The sequence below is a fragment of the Bos taurus genome, chromosome 4 (assembly GCF_002263795.3).
Source record: "Bos taurus isolate L1 Dominette 01449 registration number 42190680 breed Hereford chromosome 4, ARS-UCD2.0, whole genome shotgun sequence".
Taxonomy (NCBI): domain Eukaryota; kingdom Metazoa; phylum Chordata; class Mammalia; order Artiodactyla; family Bovidae; genus Bos; species Bos taurus.
In genome coordinates this window covers 18,513,225-18,527,997 of record NC_037331.1, presented here as the reverse complement: position 1 = coordinate 18,527,997, position 14,773 = coordinate 18,513,225, and positions in this window count along the sequence as shown.

Sequence of the window (14,773 nt, the reverse complement as noted above, 5' to 3'; positions counted from 1 at the left end):
GGGCACCTACTGACCTGGGGAGTTCCTCTTTCAGTATCCTATCATTCTGCCTTTTCATACTGTTCATGGGGTTCTCAAGGCAAGAATACTGAAGTGGTTTGCCATTCCCTTCTCCAGTGGACCACATTCTGTCAGACCTCTTCACCATAATCTGTCCATCTTGGATGGCCCCACAGGGCATGGCTTAGTTTCATTGAGTTAGACAGGCTGTCGTCTGTGTGATCAGATTGGCTAGTTTTCTGTGATTATGGTTTCAGTGTGTCTGCCCTCTGATGCCCTCTCACAACACCTACCATCTTATTTGGATTTCTCTTACCTTGGTCATGGTTTATCTCTTCAGGGCTGCCCCAGCAAAGCACAGCCATTACTGCTCCTTACCTTGGACAAGGGGTATCTCCTCAGGGCTGTCCCTCCTGACCTTGAATGTGGAGAAGTTTCTCTCAGCCTTCCTGCGCCCATGCAGCCACTTTAGCTAGTTTAAACCCAAAGGGAATTAAGCAGATGAATCCATATCTTACAGCATCATTGGAAAGTCTAGGGGAGGTGTTCTGAGCTGAGCTTTCAGAATTGCTACATAGTCTTAGAATTGTTTTACAAAATTGGCTTACTGAGGGAAAAAATACCATTGTGGTCACTGTAAGAAGCAACGTTGCCTCGTTTGACATAATTGGGCAAGAGAATGATTGAAAAGGAGGTGCCACTACAGCTCAGTACCCCAAAAATAGGAATTGACTGGACAGAAGTCACTCTTAGACAACTGAAACATGCAGCTATATCCGTAACTTACTGAAGATCTATGTGCCTACCATTTGATGGTTCCACTTTCTCATCCTAAGACCTGAAAGGGTGTCTATTTCTTGAAGCTAAGTTATATGCAGAGACCTCAGCTGCCAGAAAATTTGAGGCATGTAATCTTTCTTTTGTAAGCTCTGACTGGAAATCACACTAAAAGTGGTGGGAGAAGCATCAAGTTAGCTAACCTGTCATATCTCTTAACGAGGTCTTAGATGGTGATGCCAGACACATTGGGCTTGACTTGATGCCCAGTGGGAAACCATCAAAGATTTCTGAGTAAAGGGAGAACATATTAAAGACTAGACTTTGGGAATATTAATCTGGTAGATGAAAAAATGACTTTTTAATAATTTATTGCATATTTCTTAATAAAATGAATTATATAGCCTTCTGATGTCAAATGCATATGTAGCATATTTGACCTTAAAAAAATATCTTGAATGAAGTACCAATCTAGAGTTTTCAATTTCACAGTCACTACATTAAAGAGATTGGAGAATGAAATGGCAACCCACTCCAGTGTTCTTGCCTGGAGAATTCCACGGACGGAGAAGCCTGGTAGGCTGCATTCCATGGGGTTGCACAGAGTCAGACACGACTGAAGCAACTTAGTAGTAGTAGTACACTAAAGAGATAATTGAGTCTAGACAGATGGAGTGATGGCCAAGGAAGAAGAAAGTAAAGAAGACAGTGGAGAAAGGCAGCCAAGGAAGGAAATTTGAGAAACTCATATATTTGGGAGTTAGAATGAGCTAGGAGGAATATAAAAGGAGAATTAAAGGGTAAAAGGATCAATCAGCATGGATATCTAGAGAAGAAAAAGAATGAAATGAATCAAGAAGATGATGATAGTAGTGATACATGCTATAAAGTTAAATGAAATTGAGTTCAGAGAACTGAAAATTGAATAGAAAAGAGCTGCTATGTTTTAAAATATAAATTCCTGTAGGGTGGTGAGGATAGGACTCTACTGAGGATTAAGGAGTGAGTACACTCTGCATATAACTTAAATAAGCAGGGTGACAATATACAGCCTTGACATACTTCTTCCCTAATTTGGAACCAGTCCGATGTTCCATGTCCATTTCTAGCTGTTGCTTCTTGATCTGCATACAGATTCCTGCATACAGGTGTCAGGTAAGGTGGTCTGGTATTCCCATCTCTTTAAGAATTTTCCACAGTTTGTTGTGATCCACGCAGTCAAAGACTTTAGCATAGTCAATGATGCAGAAGTAGATGTTCTTCTGGAATTCTCTTGTTTTTTCTATGATCCAGTTGGCATAGATCATAATTGGCAATTTGATCTCTGGTTCCTCTGCCTTTTCTAAATCCAGCTTGAACATCTGGAAGTTCTCAGTTCCCAAAGTGTTGAAGTCTCCCTTGGAGAATTTTGAGCATTACTTTGCTAGTGTGTGAGATGAGTGCAATTGTGTGGTAGTTTGAACATTCTTTGGAATTGCCTTCTTTGAGTTTGGAATGAAAACTGACCCTTTCTGGTCCTATGGCCACTGCTGAATTTTTCAAATTTGCTGGCATATTGAGTGCAGCACTTTCACAGCATCATCTTTCAGGATTTGAAATAGCTCACCTGGAATTCCATCACCTCCACTAGCTTTGTTTGTAGTAATGCTTCCTAAGGCTCACTTGACTTTGCATTCCAGGATGTCTGGCTCTAGGTTAGTGATCACACCATCATGGTTATCTGGGTCATGAAGATTTTTTTTTTTTTTTGTATAGTTCTGCGTATTCTTAATATCTTCTGCTTCTGTTAGGTCCATACCATTTTTGTCCTTGATTGTGCCCATCTTTGAATGAAATATTCCCTTGGTGTCTCTCTTGAAGAGATCTCTAGTCTTTCCCATTCTACTGTTTTCCTCTGTATCTTTGCATTGAGTACTTAGGAAGGTTTTCTTTTCTCCCCTTGCTAGTCTTTTGTAGTCTGCATTCAGAAGGTTGCCTATCTCCAGTTTATTTAGTTTTTCTTTTTTCCCTGGGATTTTTATCTTGTCCTCCATCTTGGATGTAACTTTCTGCTTTTTCCTGCTGATTAACTTCCTGTAATGTGGTTTTTGTTTTATTCACTGTGGGACTGTTGTTTCTTTTGTTTGCCTTCTGTTGGAAGAGGCTAAGAGGCTTGTGTAAGCTTCCTAATGGGTGGACTTGTGGTGGGAAATACTGAGTCTTGCTCTGGTGGGCAGGGCCTTGCTCAATAGAGCTTTAACACAATTATCTGCTGATGGGTAGGGTTGCATTCCTTCCTTGGTAGTTTTTGCCTTGAGGTGACCTGGCTCTTGGATCTAGGGGCTTTTTGCTTGGGTTAATGGCAAACTCCAAGAAGTTTTACACCAAAGGCAACCTTCCCAGACAGCTGCTGCTGGTCCCCTGTCCTCGTGGTGAGCCCCTGCTGCCCCATGGCTTCACAGAGGACCCTCCAACACTAGCAGGTGGTTTTGGCTCAGTTTCCTGTGGAGTCTCTGCTCCTTTCCTCTGAGTCTAGGTGCACACAAAGTTTTGTTTGTGTCCTTCATGACTGGAGTCTCTAATTTTCCCAGTGCTGTGGAAGTCTTGTAATCAAATCCCTCTGGCCTTCAAGGTCAGATTCCCTGGGGATTCCCAGTCCCTTTGTCACATCCCTAGGCTGGAGAGCCTGATGTGGGGTTCCAAACCTTCACAATAATGGGAAAACTTATTTGGTATTATTGTTTTCCACTTTGTGGGTCACCCTCCCAAGGTATGGGATTTGATTCTATCATGATTGTTCCTCTCCTACCGTCTGGCTGCAGCTTCTTCTTTGTCTTTGGGCGTGGGTTTTTTTTTTTTTTTTTCCTTTTGGGGTAGATTCCTGCATCCTCCTGTAAATGGTTATTCAACAGTTAGTTGTGATTTTGACACTCTTGCTGGGGGAGATAAACACATGTCCATCTGCTCCATCTTGAACTGGAACATCCCTCTGGATCATCTTGAAGTTTCTGTTGACTATATTTCACTTGAGAAAGGATTGCATTTTCCTGGATTTTCCATACACCCATCTGCTTTAAAGTGTGTCTTGGACATTGTGAGTGGCATATTGTAGACAATCTAGATTCTGGTATATTTTTTTGAGAATTTTTATTTACCCTCCAACCTCCACCTTTTTAAAAGCTATAACTTAACCTGTCTAAACTAAAACTGCAAGCTTTGTGTTTCTTGCATTGGTTAACACGTTAAATCTCAACTGTTTTTGAACTTTGTGCTACTTGGGGCCTTCCTTATGTAAGTGTGGTTTAGGGAGCAGCCATTTAGGCCAAGCTCATATGTAAAATTGGGACTGCACCTCAGTGACTCTCCCCTTTGTTAGATTTGTCTCTGGTTCTCAAGAACAGTAGACTACAGGTTTTCTAATAAAAATTTTAGCTGCTTAAGCAGAATTGACTGGTGAAAAGAGAGAGGCATCATAGTATAAAGAATTCTATATTTAAGTAAGAAAATTTAAGATTTCCAAGAAAAATTAAGCCTTCTTTGGCTTCATAAACTCTCTAATAATGAGAATAACTAATATGTAGAATATATCCACACTAGGGTAGAAATTTCAGTTAGAACTATAGGAATGTAAATATGTCCAATTAAAACAGTATAATATTATTGCATATTTTCTTTATTTTATTTCCTAACTGTTAAAGAAGAGAAATTCATGATTGGCTGCTCATTATGCCAACTTATGTTCTCCAACAAAAGTCCTATTCAAGAACCACATTGCCTTAGAAATGCTCAGAAGTTAAATTTGTGGCTCCCTTGCCAGATGCACCCAAGCAGACATTGTCAAGACTCTTTTCTTTTTGTAGTAGAATCCAACTTTTATTAATGAAAGCACATTTTTCTAAAATACTTATGCAAATTTAGAAACTGTCTAAGTGAAGGAAAGATCAGCTTACTCTTTACACACACACAGAAATCAGGCTAAAACTTTGTGAAGTTAACTTTTATATGACTGACAATAATATGTCTTTTTAAGTGAATTTCATTTTTAAATTTAAACCTGAATTTGTTCAATATTGTTTCTTGTATGTTAATATGAAATAATTGATTAGACTGTATTTTTACTTTCTTTTCCCATTAATGTAAATATCAATAATAGTGGGAAATTGTTTTCCTTTGTTTTGCCAGATGTATTTTTTTATCTGCTCATTATCATTGTGTAGAATGTTCTTGAAATGACACTGACACCATATGTGCTTTATATTTTCACATTTAATTGTAATCATTCATATTATATTCGTGGCTCTTAATGAATGAATTATACAAAATAGGTTTACAGTTTTCTCTCTTTCACATGATAGAAAGCATATAATAGAAAGGTAAAGTAACTTGTACACAACATTTTTTTTTTTTTTTTGAGGAGTTAGCAAGAACGGTTTTCTATATTCTGCTTTTAAAACTCCTGTTTATGAGTTCTTAGTCCAGTTACAAGTCCTATAGTAATGAATATAGTGGGTGTGAGTGCTCATTTGCTCAGTCCTGTCTGACTCTTTGTGACCCCATGGACTGTAGTCCACCAGGCTTCTCTGTCCATGGGATTTCCCAGGCAAGAATACTGGAGTGGGTTGCCATTTCCTTCTCCAGGGATCTTCCCGACCCAGGAATAGAATCTGGTATATTAGCATTTATGTAGAGTTTTTAAGAAGTCTATTTTACTTTATCTGAGGTGTTGGAATATTTCTATGTACATTTTCCCCCTATGTTAGTACCTATTATTACTCATAATTATTCTCCAGTGACCTGTAATAGAGAATTGAAACCTAGGTGTCCAGGGAGTATCCTTTTTTTAAACTTGTGAATAGTCCCCCTTTGAGGTAAGAGGAGATGTTTCTAAAGAAGAGAATAGCCCCTTCCAGTGTAGATTTCTCTTTCTAAAATATTTCTGATGTTTAGCACTAGCAATATATTTCCAAACTCTGGTTTGCAATATGCCAAGTAATTTCTCTGTCCGTCTTAATACCAGATAATTTTTTAAACTCTTCTGAGCAACAGTGCTCCCACCTAAACACAATCTACTCTGCTTCTTCCATAAAATAGTGATAAATGAGTAGAGCAGTGACCTTTTATAATGAGAAATATCACAAGACTGCCTTTCTCACAGTATTTCAAGTGCATTTTCTCCTGAAAGATCATAAGAAACTGCCTTTTATGCTCTTCTCTCTGTAAAATTGGCCTGTTCAGAATTTTGTGCTGATTTTTTTCATGTGTAAAACCAGATGGGATAAAATTCACTGTATTCTATTAAAATAATCAAAGGCTTTGGAAGCCTATTCATGTTTTTAGTTAAATGAACAGAATCATAAAAATAATATGAATATATTTGCTTTTTCATATTTTTGAAACTCAGTCAATATTGCCTTATATATTTAGACATCTGAGTTGTACAATTTCATCCTAAATACCCTAAGGGTTTAAGAATAATAAGAAGAATATTATAATGAATTGAGAATTTGATAAAATAAACAGTTCTCACATTCATAAAAATAGTACTTAAATTATAACTTTATCATCTTGACCAACCCAGGCAGAACTGAAGCATCTGGATTAAGTCAGATTGTTAGACATCATCAGTCATTTTTTTTTTTTTTTTTTTAGTGGACCAACCAATGATACTCCAGATAGCTTGAATCAGTAGATGTCAGTTTTATTCTTTCAGGGAAGAAATTATTCCTGTATTTTCTTTAGTTATTACTTGTAATATGGAGAATAAATTGTTAGAGATTGTATGCTGATATGCAGAAATTTAGGAAAGACAGTAAACTCTTATCAGTGTTTCTGAATCTGAATAAAAACATACAAACAATATTGTCAGCATAAAAATAAAAAGCAGTGTAGGAAAGTTCTTAACACTTTGGAATTCATCAAAGAAAAACTTCTGATTAGAGAACAAGGGAAATAAGACATGAAATAAATAAGATTTGAAAATGACTTAAGACAAGGTAGAACTTTGCTTTGAAGAGCACATTTAAGCTTGAGGACATTATAGAAGCAAAAGTAGCTGTGTTTAGAGAGATGGGTGAGGGCAGAGTTTATGGTATCATGGTATATAAGCTGAGAAACTACTTATTGGTGGAGGCAAATGTAACGGGGCAGTGCACCCCTAATTTCTTGGCATCATTTTGAAAGGAATGCATGTCAGACACATGAATGCACCATGCTTGTGCTTCAGGAGAGTTCCTGTCTGCTCTACTGTTCTATTTTCTTTAAGTACAAGCATGAAAATAACCTTATAAATAGGAATAAATACTTAGGGCTCAGACTTTGGATTCAGAGATTAAATGCCAACAATTTTGGGAGTACTGGGAGAGTCATGTGTACATACTTTGAGATTTCAGCAGCTTAAAATATGGTAGTTCCTCCTACTGGTGGAAAAGTGAAGTGAAAGTGAAAGTCCCTCAGTCACGTCCAACTCTTTGTGACTCCACAGACTATACAGTCCCTGGAATTCTCCAGGCCAGAATACTGGAGTGGGTAGCTTTTCCCTTCTCCAGGGGATCTTCCCAACCCAGGGATCAAATCCAGGTCTCTGGCATTGCAGGCGAATTCTTTACAAGCTGAGACAAGGAGCAGTGGGAGGAAGTATCTAATCCTAGGAAGTTGATGTTTGAGTGCTGTCTTTCCTACTGGAAGAGGAAAAGACTTCAATTTCTATCAGTCCAATACTAAGCAAACTAGAGAAAGATGATGGAGTGCTTGTTATATATAATGTATGTTTATAGGATAGTTTAATTTGTATGAAACTAAGCACATGAGCCGGAGAAGGCAATGGCACCCTACTCCAGTACCTCTTGCTTGGAAAATCCCATGGGCGGAGGAGCCTGTTAGGCTGCAGTCCATGGCGTCACTAAGAGTCGGACACGACTGAGCGACTTCACTTTCACTTTTCACTTTCATGCATTGGAGAAGGAAATGGCAGCCCACTCCAGTGTTCTTGCCTAGAGAATCCCAGGGACGGGGGAAGCCTGGTGGGCTGCTGTCTATGGGGTCGCACAGAGTCGGAAACGACTGAAGTGACTTAGCAAGCACATGAGCAAGAAAGTGTTAGGAAACTAAGCAATAGGTTCAGGATGGATTGTGAATGCTAAGGAAACTTTTGGTTTTAAAATAACATTCAAAAGATAGTTAAGTTTTAAACCCTAGAAATTGGAAGTCTTATGATCAAAATGCTGCTCAGGAAATTAATATAGCAGTCATTTTAGGATGATTATTTATAAAAGCAAGCCTGGAGCCAGGGTATCAACTTGCAAGTATTAAAGGTGATCCACTAATAAGTGTTTATGAGAAAAGAGTGGCAGTGAAAATGGGAAAAGACATTCATGTGGGAGATTATAAATAATAAAATTACAGACAATGATTGATATGAGAAAGTAAGCATTTTTGAATTTTCAAGCTTGAATTATAATCCAATGGAAAACATACTAAAGAAAGTACTTTAGGGAGAAGCGAGTAGCCTCAGTTAGCCAGATAATGTAATGAAGCAAGTGTCACATGTACAAGGCAGTGCTCAGAAAATTAAATATGTTGTGGGTAGATCTTGGAGATTGACTGGAACTGAAGGTACACATGAAGAGTTATCTACCTACAACTGATGCCTTCAGTCTAGAGAGTCTACCTAAATCGAAAGTTTTTACATTCACAAACCAAATGACTTAGCAGTTGATGGGCCAAGAATGACAATTGTTTTGAGATTGAGAGTGGGAAAAAAGGTCTGAGGCTAATTCTCAGGCTCTTTATCTAAATTTTCTTGGAAGGGCTTCCTTGGTAACTTAGCAGACCACAGTTTGATTCCTGGGCTGGGAAGATCCCCTAGGGAAGAAGGATAGGCTACCTATTCCAGTATTCTTGGGCTTCCCTGGTAGCTCAGCTGGTAAAGAATCTGCCTGCAATGCAGGAGACCTGGGTTTGATCCCTGGGTTGGGAAGATCCCCTGGAGAAGGGAATGGCTACCCACTCCAGTATTCTGGCCTAGAGAATTCCATGGACAGAGGAGCCTGGCAGACTATGGTCCACGGAGTCACAAAGAGTCAGACAGGACTGAGTGACTTTGAATTTCCCAGGGAAGTAGAATTCTGAGAGTGCTTAAAGGAAAGTAGCAAGTAGCTACTTGCTACTTAGTGCTTAAAGGAAAGATTCAAGTAGACAGCAGTTTCTAGTAGGTGGTTTCTTTGATATGAATGTCTTGGGCAATGATTTTTAATATTAGTTTATTTTATAAAGGTTTCAATTCTTCACCTCAAAGATGAGTGGAAATTTCTCTAAGTTACTATATCATGTGTTTACAACATATAACTGAATGATTACCAAATCATCATCTGGGTGGTTACCAAAATGGGAAAACAATATAACATAACTTCAACTTTCAAAAAGGGTCTTCTGAAAAGGAAGTTTAGCTCAACACTCACTTAAGAGAATCTGGCTTGAGTTTCATATTTTTCTCAACATAGTTTACGAGCACAACTTATAACACTTATGAATCCTGTATGAGGAAGTTTTGTAGAGGCTAAAGCAAATACTACATAAATCTGGCTTCCAATCATCATTCTGTTGTTTCACAATTGTGTGACTTCTGTGCCTAAAATAGAGCAGGTAACGTTTTTCTCCCATGCTTTTGAGGAAACAATGAGTTTGTAAGGAGCACAGCATAGAACTGCGTGTATTGAGCATTAAGTAAGTTCTTGTTTTCCTTATAACCAAGCTATCTTCTGTGCTACAGCCCTAGGACTCTAATGACCTGTGAATAACCAAGGGCACCCAAGGACAAGTTATCTATTGTGCTGTTTTCTTAAGTTTGTGCTGATGAATTATCAACTTTAAGTTTCTGACGGGGGAAGATTTGGGAGCTCGTGTAACCAGATACTTGTGTGTTAGTTACTTCAGTTGTGTCCAACTCTTTGTGACCCCATAGACTGTAGCCCACAAGGCTCCTCTGCCCATGGAATTCTCCAGGCAAGCATACTGGAGTGGGTTGCCATTTTCTAAACTATAGAATGCTTTTTCTTTCAGTTTGGAAAAATGCCATAAAGAATTACGATTTGCTCCATCATGGGTCATAGCCCTTCTCTTTAGAGGTAGGTTACTATGATTGGAGACTCTACCATATTATTTAAGTTGAAGGGAGAGGATAATTTACCAGAAAGAGGATGGGTAGCACTGACATGTCTCTTATGGAAATTGTTGTAAATTAAGAGAACTGTCTCCAATTTTTTAAGCCAGTGCCTGAGCCAAACCTTTTCCTCTGAGATGGAGAGGGAATATTTAGAGTCATAGAGCCTAAAGGAAGATGTAAATAAATTTGTATCTAAAAGGAGTGGTTTGTTTGTATCTTCTTCAATTTCTTAATCAATATCATAATTTTCAGCATATAATTTTTTAATTATGTAGGCATTTAGTGCTATAAATTTTCCTTTTAGAATTGCTTTTGCTGCATCCAATAAGTTTTTCTATATTGTGTTTCTATTTCATTTGTCTCAAGATACTTTTTAATTTCCCTTTTTATTTCTTCTTTGATCCATGGTTGTTTAGGAATGTGTTGCTTAATTTTTACATATTTGTCAGTTTTCCAGCTTTCCTCTGGTTATTGTTTCTAGTTTAATAATACAGTAGTTTGGAAAGGTACTTAATATAATTTCTGTCTTCGTGAACTTGTTTTATGGCCTAATATATGATCTATCCTAGAAAATGTTCCACGTGTGTTTGGAAAATATGTATTAGGTTGCTGTTGGATGGAATGTTTTATATATGTCTATATAACCATTTGGATTATGGTGTTATTCAAATCTTCTCTTTCTTTATTAACTGTCTGTAAAAAAGATCTAGCCATTTTTTGAGAGTGAAATATTAAAGTTACCAACTATTATTTTATTGTGATTTATTTCTCCTTTTAGTTCTATTAGCATTTGCTTTATCTATTTATTGACAGGCAGATTCTTTACCACTGTGCCACTTGGGAATGCTCCTACAGAATGATCCCCTGGAGTAGGAAATGGCAACCTACTCCAGTATTCTTGCCTGGAAAATTCCATGAACAGAGAATCCTGGTGGGCTACAGTCCCTGGATCACAGACAATCAGACACAACCGAGCAATTGAGCATGTACATTATATATTTAAGTCCTCTGATGTTCAGTATACTCCATTAACTTCTAAGTTCTTTTAAAGGATAGGAACTCTAAATATGTCTATGAAGCAGTCAGAGTACTGAGTTATCATTTTTCTAGTTTACAAGTGAGAAAGCTTAAAAATATTTCCTAGAAGCAACCTAGATGTCCATCAGCAGATGAATGGATAAGAAAGCAGTGGTACATATACACAATGGAGTATTACTCAGCCATTAAAAAGAATACATTTGAATCAGTTCTAATTAGGTGGATGAAACTGGAGCCTATTATACAGAGTGAAGTAAGCCAGAAGGAAAAACATAAATACAGTATACTAACGCATATATATGGAATTTAGAAAGATGGTAACAATAACCCGGTGTACGAGACAGCAAAAGAGACACTGATGTATAGAACAGTCTTATGGACTCTGTGGGAGAGGGAGAGGGTGGGAAGATTTGGGAGAATGGCAATGAAACATGTAAAATATCATGTAGGAACGAGTTGCCAGTCCAGGTTCGATGCATGATGCTGGATGCTGGGGGCTGGTGCACTGGGATGGCCCAGAGGGATGGTATGGGGAGGGAGGAGGGAGGAGGGTTCGGGATGGGGAGCACATGTATACCTGTGGCGGATTCATTTTGATATTTGGCAAAACTAATACAATTATGTAAAGTTTAAAAATAAAATAAAATTAGAGGAAAAAAAAAAAAAAAAAAAGAAAGTGAAAAGTGAAAAAAAAAAAATAAATAAATAAAATGCACTGATGCTAGCTTGAAAAAAAAAAAAAAAAAATATTTCCTAGAATGGTAGTAGTGTTTCAATTAGAAGCCAAACCTTGGTTGACCCCGGGTTGGGACTAAACTTGAGGGGAGTTGCTTTGTGTCAGTGTTCCTGACTCAGCTCTCACCTTGCCTCAGGTCCTATTCTAGCCACTTTACTCAGCTTGGCAATGAGACTTTTGGCATGCTAATTCCTGCCATTTCTCCATGCCTGTAGAAGCTGGGTTTTCCATACGATTAGAGTAGTTCATTCATTCTAGTTAGGGCATTTGTACTTCATAGCATCGTCTCTCCAAAAGCTACTTCTACAAATATTCCCATGAATTGCTGTAATTTTTCCTTTGGGGCTCTTCTCAAATGCTCAGTTCTAGGAGGGAGATCGTCCCAGACCACCCTTCCAAAGAACACACTAATTCATTCTTTGTCTGCTTGCTTTGGTTTGTTTTCTGTCACTGCATTCATCCTTTCCTGACATTTTACTCTATAAATTTATCTGTATCTCTCTCCACTTAAACTCCATAACAAGAGGGATTTTTTTTGACACTGTTTACAGCACATAAAACTTGAAGAGGGGTAGGATTGATTGTATAAATTGTATAAGTTGATGGCATATAAATGAGACTATATTAGAATTGGAATGTTTCTCAAAGTTCATAAAGGAGGTGGGAAACTTCATTTACAACCAATGATTAAATTAATATGTTAACACTGAAAGAACATTCTTAACAAGCACTGTTATCAGGAATGTTAACATTCTTGCTTAATGTCTTATAAGAACAAGAAACCATTCAAATATTATAGGCCTAGTCATAAAATCAAGTATACAAGTTGCACTCAATGATTCCAAATAATCATGACTGATTGCTGAAGAAATTAATTGATGGGTATTAATAGATGCAGACAATAGCATAAAAAATAGAAAATGTGGACAAAGTGGTTTGAGATTTAAAGCCAACTTACTGTTTTTTCCTCTAATTTTGTTGCTGTCTTGTTATACTCCCAGAAGTAGGTACTTGAGTGTTTTCAGAATGGTCCTAGAATATTTCTTGTACTTTTTCATCCTTCACATTTTCTGTATTGCTTTTTTAAGTTGGAGAAATCATGCATGCTTGCTGTGATGAGTGGAGAAGGAAATGGCAACCCACTCCAGTGTTCTTGCCTGGAGAATCCCAGGGACGGAGGAGCCTGGTGGGCTGCCATCTATGGGGTCACACAGAATCGGACACAACTGATGACTTAGCAGCAGCAGCAGCTGTGATGAATAAATTAATTTCAAGATGTATAAAGCAAAAATGAATAATTTCATCCATTTATATCCCTATATCATTCTATGATGCAGCCCAGTATGCTTCTCTTTATTCTACATGGCCTTTAGAATTATATTGCCTACTACTGTATAATTTGCTTTTTTTCAGCTAATGTGATAACATGGTCACTCTTCCTTCTTTCCAGGGTTATAAAAGTACCTCTTATTTAAAGCTACATGTTATTTCTCATGGACATACTGCCATTTATTAAATCATTCTCTTCTCTTATTGAATGGTATTATAATTGATTCCAGATTTTTGCTATCATAAAGATGCTTCAGTAAATACATTGTATGAATATATATTTTGTATATAGTAGATTCCCAAAAGGGGGGATTACCAGGTCAAAGGCTTTGTGTACTTGTACTTTTGAAAGATAATGAGGGATTATTTTCCAAAAGATTGTAAAATAAAATATTTATCCTTAAATTTGCAAAGACTGTCAAGAACCCCTGGGCGTCTTGCTGTTCTATTATAAATTCCAGATGATCCAGCTATAATTTCCAAATCTAAAAAAAAGGTTTCTGGTTTCTAACATCAGTAATCATGGGCATTACATGGAAATATAAAAATATCTGTACAAATGCATACTTTTCAAATTGTACTGAATTGCCTGAAGCCAAGTTATTATATTAAAAGTATGTTGGACTTTAAATTGAATATGTTTACATAAACCAGAATCTTCAGTTGCTCTCTATGGAATATATTCAGGAACACAGAGAAGAATAAAAAAATCAAACAAGTAAACAGACAAAACTCCTTACCTATAATGGTTATCAGAAGCAGCATATGTAGGACTTAAATCATACAATAGTAAACAACTTGTTGAGAGAATTCTCAGCACTGTAGTGGCACTTTTTCAAAAAGTCATGCAAATTTCTTTCCTCAATGAGACAGCTATGCTGGTTCTTGGGATATATCCCTACTTTCCCCAGTATTATAACTAGGATTAATTCATAGCATAACTGATTCAGAACCAGGGATAAAAAAGAACAAGGGAGTAAAGGCCTTCTACCACAAAGGAACTACAAGAACTAGTCTTGGGACCTGGGGGATTATGTGCAGGACTGAATCCTGAGGATGCTTTATGAAAGGGGTCAGTACACAAATCAAATAAGGGAAAGGTTATTGATTTTGACGTACTCTCCCGAAATTCAAGATTTAATATCCTGCCAAAGATCACAAGAGATGTGGACAAGCATGCTGTAGCCATGTTAAGTGAAGTTAAAGTGCTGAATTGTTTATGTCAGACAACAGAAGCAGGATGAAAAAACTCAGAAAAGTTTGCATGCTGAAGTGAAATACTGTAATGTTGGAAGACCTTCCATTTTGCTGTGTCTATGGAAATGTCCAGGGAATGCACCATTTATTAATATCATAAGGCTAGCTCTGATAAGAAAGGCATAGAATCACCAGGAAGTTCAATGGCTAGTCTCCTCTGTTGCTCAGGTATGATGGTAGGAGAGACCATTACCTAACTGGGTAAAAAGCTATCATCCCTGTCCAGTTTCCAAATTTAAGTCAATTTCCAGACCTGTAATTTATTTATTGAAGAAAAGGCTAAATCCCCAGGCAAAGGACTCTGCAATACCATGACAAGCATACATAGTAATAAATCTTCATGTTCTTCCACAAAGGAACCTACAATGATTTACATCAGTAACTAACTGTATACTGGAGAAAGGGGAATATTTTGAGAACTTAAATAATAGTTGCCATGGTATTTTTTTTTTAAATGTAGCATGTGGGAACTAGGTAATAGAGTGTCTTGGCCATGG